The sequence below is a fragment of the Muntiacus reevesi genome, chromosome 3, assembly GCF_963930625.1.
Source record: "Muntiacus reevesi chromosome 3, mMunRee1.1, whole genome shotgun sequence".
Taxonomy (NCBI): domain Eukaryota; kingdom Metazoa; phylum Chordata; class Mammalia; order Artiodactyla; family Cervidae; genus Muntiacus; species Muntiacus reevesi.
In genome coordinates, this window is record NC_089251.1 from 48,687,121 (window position 1) to 48,706,371 (window position 19,251).

The 19,251-nt window shown below is 38.6% G+C and overlaps 1 protein-coding gene across 4 annotated transcripts in view; it reads left to right on the plus strand.

Annotated features, from left to right (window-relative positions):
- CTNNA2 (catenin alpha 2) overlaps positions 1-19,251 on the plus strand; it is a 1,156,373-nt gene that overhangs the window by 298,529 nt on the left and 838,593 nt on the right. The gene's annotated exons all lie outside the window — the stretch shown is intronic.

A 19,251-nucleotide genomic window follows, 5' to 3' on the forward strand; every position in this document is an offset into this window, starting at 1 on the left:
CTAAGACTCTAAATGATAAAATACAATGTAACAGAAATTCACAGGAGAAAAATCAGTTACTTAACAGCTGTGGGAAAAATGATGATTTTGCTCTTGGATATGTAGACATGAATTTTTGGCCAGTTAGAAAAGAGGACCAGGAGGAAATGATTGTTAAAGGCATGGAAATGGATGATATAAAGGAGAGATAATTATAACACTTAGTATACAGATAAGGGCTTCCCTAGTGGCTCAGTAAAGAATCTTCCTGAAATGTAGGAGACCCAGGTTTGATCCCTGGGTATGGAAGATCCCCTGTAGAAGGGAAATTCTACCCATTCCAGTGTTCTTGCCTGGAGAATCCCATGGAGAGAGGAGCCTGCAGTCCATGTGGTGGCAAAGAGTTAGAAACCACTGAGTGACTGCACACGCACATATACCCAGATAATACGCATACACAGATAATTCTTCCCTGTTTTCACAGGTGGCTGTCCTCTTTCCCTTATTTTTTTCAGTCAAAGAAATATATATACATACTGAACTCAGGCTATATATTATTTCCAAAGTATTTTGTAAGGATTAATTGTAATAAATTTCAAGTATTTACCAGAAATTGGTAAAATTGGTAAAATACACTACACTTAATATGTAGTGTATTCACGAAGGTTTAGGAAACAACATAAAATTCATTAGAACTAATAAGACACTTCCTTCAATAAGTTTATCAATTTTAAAATAAACATATAGAAGCCACTAGATTTCCATACTGTAAAAAAAAAAAATGGAGTAATGGAAAAGAGATCCTGTTTACAAAATGAACAGTAAAAACAATACTTTTATTTTACTTAATCTACAAAATAATTTTAAATATTATTATTTTAATACTTAATTTTATTTATTTGTAGATGCTGGAAATAATCCTGATACAGATGTAGAGGACATAAGAGAGGAAATTGTATTGCTCTACTAAGGGGTGAATGAGTGAGTGAAAGTTGCTTAGCTGTGTCCGACTCTGTGACCCCATGGGCGGTAGACTGCCAGGCTCCTCTGGCCATGAAGTTCTCCAGGCGAGAGTACTGTAGTGGGTTTCCATTCCCTTCTCCAGGGGATCTTCCTGATCCAGTGACAGAACCTAGGTATCCCACATTGCAGGCAGATTCTTTACCATCAGAGCCACTAGGGAAACCTTTACAAGGAATAAGTTTTCCTTTTTGGTAAAAGATGTCAGGGTCCTAGGTAGGAAAAACTATTGACCCTATCAATTTTTGTAAGATTCATACAGTCCCTATAAAAGTTCTAAGAGGATGTCTTTTTGGAACGTGATAGAGTGATGATAAGGGTTTTTTTGTTGGTTTGTTTTTCTGGACTAGGAATGGATGAACCCATGATTTAAGGAAACAAAAGTGAGTAGGTCATGCACTTAGATATTAACACATTATCATGCAATATTAATTTTTAGTGAGTATATTAGAATAAAAATGTCTCATCAGTTAAACAGAATAGAAAATTACAATGTCAAATACAAAATTATTTCATGAAATGATGCTTTCTTTTTTTGGAAATGGTGCTTTTTAAAATTAAGAATAGGTAGATTATTTAGATTTTGATCAATTGCACTATAATCATAGTTTATTTTATAATAAAAAAGTAAACAGTAAAACCTAAGTGAGGACCTGGTAATAATGTAGCCGTGCACATACCAAGAGGACTCTCTTGAAGGACAGTCCAGACTCTTCAGCTGCTGCCACCTTCTTCGCAATAGCGTGATGCCTGCAGCTTCCCGTTCTCTTTCTATCTCGATGATTTTCATTAAAAGGAGCCTTTAGCCACAGTGAATTTAACAATTTAGACATCACTGGGTATTATACCTTTAGACTCAGAAGATAAAAACTTAAGGCCATATGGGGAAAATCTATTAGTAAAATATGTTGGTGTACGGGTGGCATCTTCTCATGCTGGACAAGTAAGGCTTTGGGAAATTAACACATGAATATAATAATTGAAGTTATTTTTTCAAATAAAAAATGGCATATTAACTAATTCACTAATTATATTTGATTAGCTTTATATATCATTATACATATTAACTAGATGGTTTATTTTTACATTAAGTATATGTTAACTAAGTAATTGTATATTCTATTAGCTAAGTATGTTAACCAAGTAATATTCTATTATTAAACGGGTGTTTGTTCTCAAGCTATGTAAATTGCATAAAGCATTATTCAATGTCTAAAATTTTGTTTATCAGATGTTGACAAAAATCAACATGTGGAACTGTCTCAATTAGCGGTAGAATTAGATAGTAATTCCATTTGGTGTGGATCCCTGAAAACTGCTATTTAATAAATGCAATTAATTTCAGCACCTTCTCAAAAGTAATAATGCTACTACTGGTGTAATGCTACACCAGAAAATCTGGATAGCACTTAACGATATTTGAAATTTTCTAACTAAAAATAGTGTTCTATTGCTCTTTACTTTGTAAGAGAATTACACATTTCTATTCCATATTTACATAATGAATGCTTTAGCATTTTTTATTTCCCAGGCATATTGGCTTGAAATTGATTTAGAATTCACAAGCATCTGTCTTGAATTCTAAATGCTATTCTCAGATATTAAACAAATTGATATTACCTTGGATGAGAAACTCACTCAGACTTCCTGTGATTTACTTTTCTGGTAACATTCCTTCCTGATACTTGGTTTAATGCTTGCCAATGTAATAGGAATTTGAAAAAGTCAAACAACTTTGAGATTCTGAAGTAAAAGAAACCATATAAATAGAAAATACATTTTCAGTCATCTCCTGATGTTGAAGTCCATTTCATAATAATAGTCATCATTGTGTCAAACAGTTTTTCTAGAGGTAGGATGCAGAAGTGGCTTTGAGTTTCTTAGTTAATTAAGTACAAGGGAAAAATTAGTATTTTTGCCTTCATCTAAAATTATAGGATTGATTTTTACCTGGGTAATTATAATTAGGACTCAATGATTGGTGATCGATTTTTGGCATTATTATCCTGTCTACATGAATAGTTGCTGTAGTGATTTATTAAAAGACTGAAGTAAAACACCCAGTATTTTAACAACTTGAAACTGTTAAGACAGTCTCTAATGATACAACAGCAAAAAGTAAAATGATTGCTAATCAGTGGAAATATCAGCCTCTATTTAAAATGCGACAGTTTGAGGTAGTTAATTTTATCTACTGAAACTATCTACTGGGGGATACTGGAAAGAGCTTAGAAAAATGTAATGACTGCTCAGAAGTAAATCATGTTATAATGTCAATGCTGACTACTAGAAAACTTTCAAGAATGGGAGAGAGGGGAATGAAAAGTTATTCCTACAGAATTTCCTTAAAAGAAAAGAGAATGTATCATATCTTATTTTTTTGAAACTTTCTTTTATAGATAAAGATGCTTTAGAAATATGGAAATTTGCACCATTCATGACCTAGTCTTTATAATCAATAGCTATTTCTCTTTCATTTTCTTTTAAACCAGACAATTCCTCTAATCTTAATTTCAGATTCCTCTCATCTTAAATGTTCCAGTTGTGTTTTTGCTTCTTTCTTCTCCCATTTCACTTGGGAATTTGCTTGATTAGTAATTCTGTTTTTCTTTCATGTTCAGTTTCTCCTTCTGCAGTTGTTCAGTCCCCTCAGCCTGTAGAAAACTGTATTCTATAACCAAAAAAGAAAATGAAGTAAAGTTGACTACCATAATTTACCATATTCCCATATTTCACTTTTTTTTTTTTTTGCTTGGTGTTAAGGAGTGGATTCTAATCTACTTGCCGCTTACTGGCTCTTACCTCTTCCAGCCTTGTCATCTGCTCCTGTCTCTCCTCTATGTCCTCATATGTCCACTATGTCTGAGGGTCTCGGGGGACCCTGCATTCATGGAAGCTTTGTTTGCACTCTTCTTTTCTAGTTCTTGACTTCTTCAACTTTGAAGGGAGGAAGGCATTGAATAGTATTAAATATATTTTCCCTTTCATTGTATTACTTCTCCCTGGCAAGATTTAAATCTGTGCCTGAGAAGTAGGACAGTCTGGTCACAACCACATTGAGCTGAAATGTCATCATGACATACATACTCTATGTGAGTTGTCAGTTGTATTTCTGCCTAATTTTTCATACCTCCCATCTACTTGCTCATGTTTTCTTCTTTTTTTTTCTCCTTCTATTTAAATATATTTTGTTTTCTTAATCTAGTTTCAGTTTTCTCACTGATCTGTTGTTCAGTGGATGGAAATGTTGGAATGTGAAAGTGAGAAATGATGTGACACCTATATTACAGGTGGATGAGGGTGGCAAGGGAATGTAATCGGACATGGTGAAGGGACTGAGTGGGAAAGAATTGTCACTCCCAGGGAGCATCTCCATGTTCCAGTGCTCCAGCGTTCACTCCCTAGAGTGACTTCAACTGTGTGCTCGTCTCAGAGGGTGCACTCATATTCCAGAATATCTAGTCCAAAGAAAGTGGTGAAGCAATAGGATTCCAGGTGGCAGCAGTCATTTCAGGACCCCAGCTCATTTCTGGGACATGGAGAAGAGGTTTCTGGGTGCCTGATAGTAATAGCAACCCTGGATTTGGGTTTGGGATCCAGTGTTGGAATATAGCTCCAGTGGAGAGCTGGAGGGTTATTAGATCACTTAAGCCAAAGGCCCACATACCTGACCTCAGAGATCTGTGTTGAAGGAATCTGAAGAAGTAGAGTTTCTCTGTTGACCCCCTTCTCCAAATATCACTCTTCGTCTTTTGGAATAGGAAATAATTATTTCTTACTATTATTACTATGCCCAGATGGATGCTCCCGGGCAGGTATGGGTCCCTTAAGGACTCGTGAACCAAAATTATGGCTGGTTCAGGGATTCTCAAAGGGTTTTATTGCTTCATGATTTCTACAACATCAGACAAGGAGGGAGGCCACGTGAAGAAGACATTTTACCGAGCTTCTTGTCCAGTCCCTTCCCAGTTCTGACTCTCCCTTTTGCTGTGGAAATCAACATAGTTATTTATCAGAAAGGCTTACCCCAGGCCTCCTCTCCTACTGAAATCTGGGAACCCTCATGTTGGGTTAAGAAGATAAAAAGTTTTCTGTGCATTTCTTTACGTGGGAGTGAGGGTGGAGAGAGAAGAAGAGAGGACCCATCAAAACACTATAAACACACAGGCGGGAAAGTGGAAGATGTAGCCCATGTTCTAAAGCAATTAACAAGGTGAAGGCCAAATGCATAAAAACGGAAGCCAGTAAGCATGACCGTTTAGCTTTTGGAAAGCAATTTCAGATTTCTAATTCAGGTACTAATAAGATAGGGCAGGCAAGCTCAGCAATTTTCTGCTTCTCTGAGTTCATGCCAATATTTTTGAAGGCTTAATGTCTGTACAGTTATATGTGTTAATTTTTAATGCTTTAATTAAGTACTTAATACTTAAAAATGCCCTCTACTATATTCCTATGAGGCGATTCTCACTTAATGGCCATTGGAAGTAGCCTAGGATTTTGGTAAGAGCTCAGAACTTGGATTCAGGTATCTGACTACTACTTCAAACCCTGTAAGTAACTAAGGATATGTGACCTTACGTTACTGAGATAGCAACTCTAGGCCTTGGAATAAGGTTTTGGTATAGGAGAGCTAAGAGCAGTCATAAAGGTGTAAAGGAGAAATGCTTACTGAGCAGCTGTAGTTACTGCAGTGTTAAATGCTGCCATATCACGTACACCTACATGCATAGTAGGCACCTAACCTGTGTGTGTGACAGAGATGGGGTTAGGAAAGTGAAATCCAAGAATTCCCGGAAGAGGTGGTGCATGAGCAGGAATTAACATGATGAATGTGAATGAGAAGGTTTCTCAGACAGAAAGAACATCCTTGCATGCAGAGGCATGATGGGTAAAGTATGTGTAAGCTATTTGCTTCTGGAGCCCAGGGAGAAATCTGGCTAAGTCAGGGAGCTGGGGGAAGCTTCTAGAGCCCTGTAGGCCATGCAGGGGGCTGGGCTTCAAACTGGAGGCATTAGGGAGTGGCTGGTGATCTAAGCAGAGGGATGCCTGGTCAGATTTGTGTTTTTACATATCCCTTTGACAGCAAAGTGGAGAATGGATTTGAAAAGGGCAATGCTGCAGTGTATGAGAGCGATTAGACTGAGAGTTTATGTATGTCAGTACATTGTGGGAACAGAAATGGGAAGAAGTGTATGTATCTGAACCATGTTGAAGGGGCATAATCAATAGACCTTGAGAACCATACTTCTTATTTTCATATATCCAAAGAATTAATGTAAGATTTAATTATTCAAACAAGCAAACATTTTTACAATTCCAATTGGGACATCTTGAGAACTTGCAGCCCTTTGTGGAATATTTGATTTTTTACATAATATAACTTTCCTGCATTGATTTCTTTTTTTTTTTTGTGGCTTTTAATTTACAGTCCCACCAATATGACTATTAAATGCCTAGTAATTTATGGATATATATTTTGAACATTTTTAATCCAAATTCTACAACATCTCGGATTTTTCTAATTTAGTTTAAGCTATTTAGGTTTAAGTGAAAGTGAAAGTGAAGTCATGTCCAACTCTTTGCGACCCCATGGACTGTAGCCTACCAGGCTCCTCCATCCATGGGATTTTCCAGACAATAGTACTGAAGTGGGTTTCCATTTCCTTCTCCAGGGGATCTTCCTGACCCACGGATCAAACCCAGGTCTCCCGCATTGTAGACAGATGCTTTACTGTCTGAGCCACCAGAGCTCCAAATTAGCATGCATTTATTAGTGTTTATTTTACTTTTAAAAAGCAGCAACAGACTTTTACACACCTTTTTTAAAAAGTGGAGAACTTTTCCCACATGTTAGGACATAATATCAGTAACTAGAGGGTAGAAGCCCCAGCAAGTCTCATGTCTTCTCCCTATGGACTACCTCTGAATTTATCTGCCCTCGTTTCACTCTGGAAACTAACTCACCAAAATAGCCTTGCTAGCCAGAAACAAGCAGTGGTGTTTTTACCATTCTTTACTATGCACTGACATCTGGTGGCCAAAGAGAATATTAAGTCATACTCCAGTGAGTTTCTTTCTACCTGTAAGTGTAGCACAAACTAAATACTTCCTACGTGGCCAAACTCAGGGGATGCAAGAAGGTGCAGTTGGCCCTCAGAGAATTGTTAGTCTGCTTGTGACACCTTTCTGTACACTAAGTTTATGCAATGGATCTTGCATTAATCCTTTTTGGAAAAGTTTGTAGCCCTGGGGTGGCAGTTAAGATAGATACAGATGCAGATAAGTTTATAATGAGAGATGCTCAGGGCAGGTGGAGAGTTTAGGGTGGTTCTGTTGGCAGAACATGAGACAGTCAGCCAGCATTTGGGACAAGGTAGTCTTCCTGAGCTAGAAAGCAGAGACCCATTTATCCGGCTTCATTATTTATCATTGAGAAATCTTATTCCGGAATATTGATACCTCTCATATCTTCTTGCTTCCAAGAAAATTTAACTTTTTTGAGGTGTAATAAGCCTAAGAGTATTTCCTGATAGCATCATTTGCTTTTATAGTATGTCTTATTATAATTACAACAAGGAAATATCCCAAGGCAATTAAATTTCTCCTCTACATTTCAATTAGCAAACATAGAGCTGCAAAAAGTCACTGAGCAAATAACAGAATGAGATTTGAAATGCCCTTCTTGAAAATTGCGGTTCAAATTCTCATTTATTTGTCTCCCTGATGTCTTTAATCAAAGGTATTATGTTTCCAATCTGGTTTTATTTCTTTTCACAAGGGGAAATGGGAGAATCTGTATTTTCCCCAAGATAATGATTTTCTCTCCTAGGAACATTGATTCTGTGAATCTGAGCTCATCTTTATTTCACATAATTAGTACTAAATCTAATAGTGAATACTGATGTAATTGATTATCATATTCTAAGCTGTCTAAATGTGTGATGGCAAATATCATTTTGATTATCATATTATTTATTAACCATACTGTAAAATTTGGGAACCAAGCAAGTCCTTTTATCTAGTGAACTCTTAAATGGTCAAAAGTGTGATATATTTAAAATGTTTACTTCCTTAGTCTTATTTTTCTTTATGATTTCTTGTGTTAGAAATGCTTGTCTGTACTTAGCCCTCCAGAATTAAATCTCCCCCTTCTCGTGTGCTTCCTATGATACAGTAACGACAATGTACTTGGTACTCATGGATAAGATTTAGTTTGATTCTGTGGTGAAGTAAACACACACACACATAGACACACACACACACACACACACACACACACACACACGCATGCACACACACACACACACACACCCTCCTGCCCCTAAAAACACTCATTTGGATTTTTCACCAACCAAATTCCTTAACACACTTCTAGAACTTCTGCTGCGTATTTGGGAAACTTCGCTATAACCTATTGAGTCCCATTGCTCATTTCTCCAAATGTTCTCTGATGCCCTGTTTTGTTTGAGCTAAGGCTGTAGGGAAATGGTTACCCACAGATGTGCATGTGACAGTCAGACTGGCAGGTGACTGATGTAAGTCACCTGAGTCCCTTGCTTATCTTTCTGGTTATACTGGTTTCCCTCATGCACAATGGAACAACATGGTGTAGGGTGAACGAAACAAGCTTATGTCTGAATCCAGACACAAAAAACTCTTCCCTCTGTGCCTCTGCTTCTGAGTCTATAACATGGAGTAATAATGTTGACTTCTCAAAATTGTGATAGTAATTTTATGGGATGAACATTCATAGGTGCCCAATCCATGGTAGGTTAATTACCTTTTCCTCTTAACCCTACTTCTCTTAACAGAAATAGCTGCCAGACATCTTCTAACCAAAGTTAGTGCTAAAGCTGATGCCTAGAAAAGCCTTAGGAATCAGGGCCTGATTGAACAGTTGTCAATGTTAATTGACAGTAGCTATAGATACAATAATATCGTTCACTTTCCTGCAGCCATATCCACACCTTCATGCCGAGCAACTTCCAAAGAAGACTTGGCCAAAGCATAAGCAGTCTTAAAAAAAATTGTATTAGTGTTTTTTTAATTGAAGTATAGTTATTTTACAGTGCTTTGTTAATCTCTGCTCTGTAGCAAAGTGGTTCACACACACACACACACACACACATACACACACACATACTTCTGAATATACATATATGGGTGTGTGTGTGCTATGAGTTTTCCCCCCTGTATTTATTTCCAGAACTTTTTCTCACTAATGTTCCTTAATTAAAAAAGTATTTTGCTTGAAAAAAAGTAAAAGTATTTACAGACATATTGCAAGTATAAAGGATACCACATATTCTCTATCTAGATTCACCTATTCTTAACATTTTACTCCATTCGCTGTGTCATGGTCATCTTTCTCTCACTTAGGCACATAAAATCTTAATTTTTGAAAGGTTAAAACCAATCTTATTTTACACATACACACACATACATGTGCACACACAAGCAGCAGAGAGTCTTTCCTAAATTATTTCCATTAAGAATTACAGATTTATAAAAGGGGTGCCCCCAGAGTATCTGTAAATTTGCTAGTTTGTCTCATTCAAAAAATTATTAATTTATCGAAGGGTTGTAGTTCCAACAAAGTCTCCCCAGATATTGACTTTTCACAGTAATTACCAGGAAAAAACTGTGTCCTTGAAACTAGATGGTTACATAAAGTAATCAATCACTTACTTAAGTCTGGCTAATTCATGCCCACATATTCTCAATTTTAGTGTTTAAAAAACACTAAATAAAGTTTGTTCCCAGTGGGTCATGGTATAATATTGAATATATTCTTTTAAGCATTTCATAAAGTTTGATTTTAGAAACATTATTTAAAATGTTTGAAAAAAGTGCTTTTCAATTAGGTCAATATAAAAAAAGCTATCATTTTGATGATAGAACACTATCTATTTATCCTTGATAGAGAGAGAGAGAGAAACAGGGAGAGATTCACAGAGTCCATTCATTTTGAAACTAATTTACTACTAAGATTTTCTTTTCTTCATCACTCTATTAAACTTTGAGATTGGAAAGGGTATTCAATGTCATCCAGTTTCATTTATCATGAGTTCTGAAGTCTCTACTCCACACACCTAGCAGCGCTTTCTGCCTTTGGAGGGCATTACTAGGAGGAAATCATTGGTGGCCATTTCTTGTTTTGTTTTTGGAAAGCGCTGAATGTTAAAGACAAAGAGTTCTGTCTCAAACTGAAATTTCCAGAGCAAATGTCCAAAGCACTTAACCTATCATGATTGCTAGGCTTTACCATATTTCACTATGGTCATAAATACAAGTCTCACTTCCTTCATTAGATGGCTGGGAATTCCCTCCCATGTCCCTGCTTATCAGTTTTCACATGAGATCCGTAGTTAATAAATATTTTGGGATACTTGACTTTGCCAGAATTTTGTGTCTCATCTTGACAAAGACCTTTTAAGTGATTTCCTTTCCAGTCCTCCAATCTTCTTCAGCCCATTTTCTCACATTGCCACTAAGTTGTCTTTCGAAAAACCTGAAGCTTCCCTGCCTTTTTTCTGTTCTACTGACACAAGAGAGTTTGAGAGTTCCCACGCACCACACGTCAAGCAGCTGCTGTTGATTGGCCTGGAAGTAAACGAAGCCATTGGTTTTCATGTTCCAGGTGGGACTGTTTTGGTTACCTCCTGACCTTCCCTGATGGTTAAGCAGGTAAATAGAACTGCCATATGACCCAGCAATACCACTTCTGGGCATACACACTGAGGAATCCAGATCTGAAAGAGACACGTGCACCCCAATGTTCATCGCAGCACTGTTTATAATAGCCAGGACATGGGAGCAACCTAGATGCCCATCAGCAGATGAATGGATAAGGAAGCTGTGGTACATATACACCATGGAATATTACTCAGCCGTTAAAAAGAATTCATTTGAATCAGTTCTAATGAGATGGATGAAACTGGAGCCCATTATACAGAGTGAAGTAAGTCAGAAAGATAAAGAACATTACAGTATACTAACACATATATACGGAATTTAGATAGATGGTGGCGATAACCCTATATGCAAAACAGAAAAAGAGACACAGAAATACAGAACAGACTTTTGAACTCTGGGGGAGAACGTGAGGGGGGGATGTTTTGAAAGAACAGCATGTATATTATCTATGGTGAAACGGACCACCAGCCCAGGTGGGATACATGAGTCAGGTGCTCGGGCCTGGTGCACTGGGAGGACCCTGAGGAGTCGGGTGGGGAGGGAGGTGGGAGGGGGGATCGGGATGGGGAATACATGTAACTATATGGCTGATTCATGTCAATGTATGACAAAACCCACTGAAATGTTGTAAAGTGATTGGCCTCCAACTAATAAAATAATATTAAAAAAAAAAAAAAAAAAAGTGAAAGCGACTGAACTGAACTGCACTGAAGCTTTCATTTCCCATGGGTCTAATGAGGCCATGGGGGTTTGCTGCAAGAATTAGTAAAAGATACAAAAACACTTGCTAGACTGGCTGACAGAAACACCAAATAAATACTAGCTGTGCTGCTGGCGAGAAATGGATGCCTTTGCATTATTATCTTTCTCAGTATAAAAATAATTTAATCTTAATTTGTTTTTTGAAAATGATCTAAATTTACCTATTTGGTTGTAAGTTAAAAATGTTTAAAATTTGTTACTTTAGCAAAGTTTATATTGTAAATCTAGTTAATATGGACCTATTCCTCAAAGTAGACTCTAAATTTTATATATTTACAATCAAAACTAAGTAATGATCAGATTGCCACATACATGAAAATACAAATACAAGCCTCATTACTGGTGAATCATGTGCTAGGAAATAAGATATAAGCCACATGTGTGTCTTTGGCCCAGAAGCTTCAAGCAATTTTCTAAATCATTGCCAGTAACTTTGATTTAGCATCTATTTCTTTTGCTAATGTCAACAGCAATCCCAATTCTGCAGTTTGTTCTTTGTTGTCATTTTCAGCTCGTTATGCTTTTTGTTTATGGTTATACATTTATAATTATGCAAAACCCAATTGTACATAGATTCATTTTCTCAGAGAATAATTGCTGTATATTATAAAATCGTCACTCCCTAGCGACCACTGTTTACTTTCCTAAGTAAGGAGTAATTAATTTAAAACCAGCACTCAGAGTCAATGTCTGTGTACTGGGATGAGCTGGGGGAAGAGAAGAGAGATCCTTTGTAATTCATTAGTAACTTTCCATCTCTGTGCTCTACTTAATTGCTTTGCACCGCCTTTTATGTTATTGTAAAGAAAGGCTAATTTTCTTATCAGTTAACTGCTGCCAGACTAGAGTGGAATAGAGAATTCTAGGGGATAATAACTATGGTGAAACCATGCACATTGTGACTGGTTTGAACTCATGCAGTTCAGACCTTCTGCTGTGTAAGTCGGGCTTTCCACAGGCTGTGTGTGCGGAGTAGAGATAAGTGGTGGAAGACGTGGCCAGGAGTTCATATATTGCTGACTGCGGGAGAGGGTGGAGATTGGGAGGTACAGAGTAGAACAAGGAGTCTTAGCGGTGAAAAGGACATAGCAAATATAGATAAAAGTGAAAGAGCCTAAAAGAATTGAGACCGAGAAGAACATACCAACTACATGGGCTGCACACAGGTAGATAGCATTTATTCAGGCAAGAAAGCTAACAGAGCTGCACTTTCTTAGATGGCAGATTGCTCAGAAGTAATAGGACTTCCATCTTGCATGACTCTCCACATGAAGAGTTTTTTTTGTAGTTCGTGTTTTATTTTATTTTATTAATTGGAGTATGATTCCTTTACAATGTTGTGTTAGCCTCTACTGTACAACAACATGAATCACCTATGCTGTGCTTAGCTGCTCAGGTGTGTCTGACTGTTTGTGACCCCACGGACTGTAGCCCGAAAGGCTCTTCTGTCCATGCGGATTCTCCAAGCAAGAATACTGGAGTGGGTTGCCATGCCCTCCGCCACGGGATCTTCCAAACCCAGGGATCGAACCCAGGTCTCCCACATTGCAGGTGGATTCTGTCTGAGCCCCCAGGGAAGCCCGAGAATACTGAGATGGGTAGCCTATCCCTTCTCCAGGAAATCTTGCTGACACAGCCTGTGGAAATCCTAAGTTATATGACAAATCTTCCCCTAGGAATCAAACCAGGGTCTCCTGCATTGCAGACAAACTCTTCACCAGCTGAGCTCCCAGGAAAGTCCTAAATCAGCTATATGTATAGATATATCCCCCTCCCTTTTGAGCCGCCTTCCCACCTCACCGCCCCTCCCATCCCACCCTTTTAGGTCATCCCAGAGCCCTAAACTCAGCTCCCTGTGCTAGACAAAAGCTCCCCAGTAGCTCTCTATTTTACACATCCACTTGGAGTTTTCATGAACAGTAAAAGAAGTATGCAGTCATGTATCATGTGTTTTAATTCATGTTCTTTTAAAAGGTGTCCCATTAAAAAAAATTACGGTAGCAATTTTACTTCTGGTACTTAACATGGCCTTGTGCATAGTTGGCTCTCAAGAAACATTTGTCGAATGAGAGAAAGAAGGAATGTGTGACAATATCTGCTGGAGGGCAGAGGAAGCAAAATGAGTATGTCAGTTTACTTGCAAGGGTTATATTAATACTTACCGTTTAAACCTATTTACATTCAAGAAGGAGAGAAAGTATTGATGGTGCAAAATTGCAGACAATAACAACAAAAACAATAATGTGTATTTGACCTTGCCATGTGCTTTGGGTTTAAATCAATATATCATAGATTTTTATAAATTTAAAAGTCATCAAGTCATCAAGCCACCTGCCTTAGAAGGCTGCCACTTGTGGAGGTTTAACTTCCCAGGTAACTGTTTTCACACTAACGCATCTCTTTCCTTAAACTGATTCTTCCTCCAGGTTACATTTCCTTTAACCTTCCAGAATAACTCTGTTGACTTTTTCCCCCCTCTGCCTCTTTGACCCTTACGTCTCCCATCTGCTGGGCTTGCTTCCCTTTCCAGCCACTTAAGTGTTTTTTTCTCTAGAGTTCTATCTTTACTCTGTTCAGTTCTCACTAAAGGACCTCCAGGCTTGGCTGGTTGGGGTCCCATGCACTGCATGTCTGTTTCTCTGGTCCCAGCTTCTCTCTGGAGCTCCAGACCAGTGTCCATCTGGTTACATGACATGTTAATCTGGATAACATCTAAGCATCCAAGTGCTCTCAAACTAAACATAATATTTTCCCCCTGTCAAGCCTAGCCTTTCTTTTAGTAGTTCTTAATTTAAACTGTGACATTTATGTATGTGGTTATTCAATCCAGAAAGCTGAGAGTTTTACTCTTACCTGCTTTCCTCTCCAGTTAATCTTAAAGTCTTGTAAATTCACTTCCTTTTACAATTTTTGGCTGGACCCTCTCTCCTTCATGTTTTATGACCACCGTTTATTCAGGTCCATGTTTTGGCCTGAACTATTGAAATAACTTGCTCACTGCTTTCTCTGCCTGCTCGCCTTCTATCCCATTACCTCTGATGGTCTAGCTTTCCCAAAATGCAAATCAGATATTATGTTTTCTTTACCAGTGAAATTCCATCTCCAGGATATAGTTTGAAGTTCTTAGCATGGCATCAGATCACTTCATTGGGACCCTGACTTCCTCTTTTATCTCAGATTCTCTTTTTTCTCACCTTCTGTTCCATGTCCTGTCATATAATTAGCTGTTTATTATTCTTCAGATGTACTATTGCTGTTTCTTTCACACATTCCCTCTCGTGACACTTTCTTTGTTTGAACTTCTTTGCCTTTTTTTAACCTAATAAATTTATATTCATTCTTACCAAGGTGCTTTATTTTTTGAAACTCTCTAATTTTCCTTTTAACTAAACCACTATTCCTTTTATGTTACTACTAGACATTGAGTATACTAGTAGTAAGTGTATTATTCTGTTTTCAGTTCTGTGTTATAGATGTGAACACCAGAAGGACAGAGACCAGGTCTCATTCATACTTCCATCAGTACGGTGAGCATAAACATTTGTTGAAAGGATTCACAAATGAAAATGCTCACTGTTTTGATCTTAGTGGCTCATGAGATTATCCTCCAATAATTTCTTCTCAGCCTTCTGCACTGTGGCCATATCAATTTCCCCAGAGGAGACATGACACTCCTTCATAAGCATTCTATTGTGTTCCAAAGGGCATCCATTATCATCTTAGTTGGGTTAACACTTTTCGGGTGTCTGTGTTCCAGTGGTATACAGAGACTCTGTATGATTTAAAGTATTATCAATGGGTTCACATCAAAATCCAGACTTCAAAGGAGAACATGACATCCTCATTAAGTACAAAGAATATTTGTCAGGCCATGCTGTGTTTCTTGAAAAGCAATTAATGTATTGCGCATTACTCCTGTGAGAGGCAAAATGTATCTTTCCCATCTTAATTTGCATGCTTAAAAGTAGACAGAAGAAGATAGATGAGTTTATGCTCAAGGTGTATGCATTTCCCTCGTGGTCAATGAACCAATTTCCTTTTCATATTTGCAGAATATTGGTACAATTATTCTTTCATCAGACATGAAATTTGAGTGTATAACCAGTTTGTGGAAATCACCTAGTAATTTATTAGGTTGATAACAGCAATTAAGTCATAATTGCTTCTGAGAAATATAAATTGACTTTCTAAGTGGATAATTTAACATTCCAAATCACAGACATAGAATAAAACTAATTTGGGGATTAGAAGTTTGTTTCTCCTATTATTAAACTTAGAAAAATTTAAACCATTGACAATCCAATAACTAATTATTCAGTTGCTAGATTATTGGGTTCATGTCACTTCTTGACTCTTTTCTCAGGTTGCTTGCCATTTTTACTTTTTAAGTAAAGGAGGAGAGGATTTTAGACAGAAATATAACATATTGATAAGCGCTGGTTTTTTAAAGTTATTTAAAAATATTATTCTTGTAAGTGAGTAAAGTGAAAGTTGCTCAGTCATGTCCAGTTCTTTGTGACCCAATGAGCTGTAGCCTGCTAGGCTCCTCTGTCTGTGGAATTCTCAATCTGTTAATTGGCAAATATTTATCAACTACTTATGTGCAAAGCATTCAGCTGGGTGTAGTAGGAGATACAAAAATGCAGGTGAAAAACGTCCTAATTGTTGGTCTCTTCCTAACCCTCTGTTTCTGTCTCTGTGTTAAACACACACACACACACACACACACACACACACACACACACCCCTCCCACTAATGATGCATAGTAATGTCAGACAAGAAGACAAGAGCCAAATGGGCAAGCTGGATGGTAAATGACAAGGAATTAAATAATGGGACATAAGAAGAGAGTCTTGTATACAGAGAGCTGAAGATAGTCTGCCCTGCATAGGGTCAACATGGGCTTCAGACAAGCAATGGGGAGGAAGGTACTAAAATAATCAGTGTTGTTGTTTAGTCACTAAGTCATATCTGACTCTTTGCAACCCCATGGACTGTAGGCTGCCAGGCTCCTCTGTCCATGGGACTTCCCAGGAAAGAATATAGAGTGTGTTACCATTTCCTTTTCCAGGGGACTTTCCCAACCCATGGATAGAACCTACATCTCCTGTATAGCAGGCGGATTCTTTACTGCTGAGCTGCCAGGGAGGCCCACAATTTTCAAAAGAGAATTAATATCGTAGCACCCATGAAAGCATATGGAGGTGGAATGTGGCAGTCAGGCACCACCTCGTCTCAAACCAAGAGTTTCTAGGGAGAGTCCTGGGAGATGACATTGAGAGGCAGATATTGCAGTTAGACTGGAGAGAATTTTGAAGGTCACTGAGACTTGAAGTGAATGGATATGAAGTTACATTCTTTAGGTTGTCCTTGCTGAAAATGACATCCCAATTTTGAGGGTTGGATGAAAAATGCAACCGATTGCTAAGGTCCTTTGGGAACTTTGACAAGTCTTACAAAAGGAATGATGAAAATAGAATTGGAGAACCGCCAAGTAAGATTAGTGGTATCTCTAAGTTGTCAGGTAGTTGATGATTAAGGTAGTTTGACAACCATTGAAGGTTTTGGACCAGTGGAGCAGAAGGTCTCAGAATAATTTTAAGAATGATCTGTTAGGGAAAAATAATTTATTCAAGAAAGGAGGTTAATTTAGAGTTTGATGATGGAGCAAATGAGAGACAACAATGGCCTGAGTATGGGGTAGAGGGTGGAGTAACAGTGAAACTATAGAATCCGCCTGCAGTACAGGAAACCTGGGTTTGATCCCTAGGTTGGGAAGATCCCCTGGAGGGCATGGCAACGCACTCCAGCGTTTTGCCTGGAGAATCCCCGTGGACAGAGGAGCCTGATGGGCTACAGCCCATGGGGTTGCCAAGAGTCGGACATGACTGAGTGACTAAGCACACTCAAAGTAATTGAAAGAGTTATTTTAAATGACTTCATTGTTAAAATTTATTACTCGTCTTTGCCATGTCGTATTCTAAACTCCTTACATATGTTATTTTCTCAGTGACTCTACACTATAGATACTGCTGTTATTCTTGTTTTATAAATAAGGAAACTAAGACCCTCGTTATTTATGCAAACTGCTCAGTTAGAAGTCACAGCTAGAAGGAATTGGAGCCAAGATTTTAAACCGGACTGTCCACCTCTGTACCATTTTACTCCTGGTTGGAAAGACTGAGGGCAGGAGGAGAAGGGGAGTGACAGAGGATGAAATGGTTGGATGGCATCTTTGACTCAAAGAACATGAGTTTGAGTAAACTCTGGGAAATCTTGAAGGACAGGGATGCCTGGCATGCTGCAATCCATGGGCTTGCAGAATCAGACATGACTGAACAGCTAAACAACAGAATATATTATGAGAATGCTTGATCTTTAAATAGAAGTGCCTGAGAGAATGAGGCTGCAAGCACACGGGCTTCAGAGCCAGAATGACTCCTCAAGGTTTTACTGTGTGGTCTCAGCAAGCACCTGGCCTGTGGGAGCAACACTTCATTTCTTTGTCAAGTGAGGGTTTCTCATGGGTTCTAATCTCTCACTAGCGAACCAGGAGGATGAAGTGAGATTTTAGGTTCCTGTTTTTCTCTCCTGCTTGTTGTTCCTCCATATGACTGAGGGTGCTAAACTTTGGAGGAAGATGAAGAGTTCCTTTATACTTGTGGTGACAATTGGACATCTAGCTGGCAATGGTCAGTGTGCGGCTATAGAGAAGGGCCTGGACCTCAAGAGACAAGACTGGACATGGGATTTGAGTTCTTGTTCATGACTAGATAGTGGCCTGGGTAAGAGATGTCTCCAGGAAAGAGGGCATTGAGAAGACTTCTGAGGACAAGGAGCAGGACCTTGCGATATGCCAGCTGCTCATGTAGATCAAGGGGGAACTGGGGAAGGAAGGAGAGAAGGAGCTGTCAGAGAGGTACAAGGAGACCCACAGTAAAGCATGGTTTCCTTTAGCACAAGGAGTGAAGTTGCCCAGTCCTGTGTGACTCTTTGGAGCCCCCTCTGTCCATGGGATTCTGCAGGCAAGAATACTGGAGTGGGTTGCCATTTCCTTCTCCAGGGGATCTTCCCGACCCAGGAATCAAACCTGGGTCTCCCACGTTGCAGGAACTTTACCCTCTGAGCACCAGGGAAGCCCTTTAGCACAGGTGAGCTTACTTTAAGGAGTGGATGGTAAATTGTATTAAGTACTACACAGAAGTCACCAGAAGTGGCTCTGACTGTAAAGAGTCTGACTGCAGTGCAGGAGACCTGGGTTCGATCCCTGGGTCGGGAAGATCCCCTAGAGAAGGGAATGGCCACCCACTCCAGTATTCTTGTCAGGAGAATTCCATGGCCGGAGGAGCCTGGCTGGCTACAGTCCATGGGGTCGCAAAGAGTCAGATAGGACTGAGCAACTAATACTTCACACAGAAGTCAAAGAGGATAAGGACTGGTTTAAAAATAGGGTCAACAATGTAGAGAGTTAAGGTGACTGAAGTGATAATATGCTGTGTTTTCAGCCAAAGAGTAAAATCAGTTTTGTTTTGTTTTTTTCTACTACCCTCTAAAGGCTCATTTTGATTAAAGACAGTTTAGACACTTGCTTTCTGATCAGTCCATAATGTAAAGCAGAGGATAATACCTCTGCCCTGCTTCACTGTGATTTGTTAACTACTATTCTTGTCAGAACTTGATACTATGCTCATGAACTCCTTGTAACAACTCAGCAACATACACAGATAATGGAATTAGGCATAATGAAACTGGTTTCCATAAGATCAAAACATACAGGACAAAGAGTCCACAGC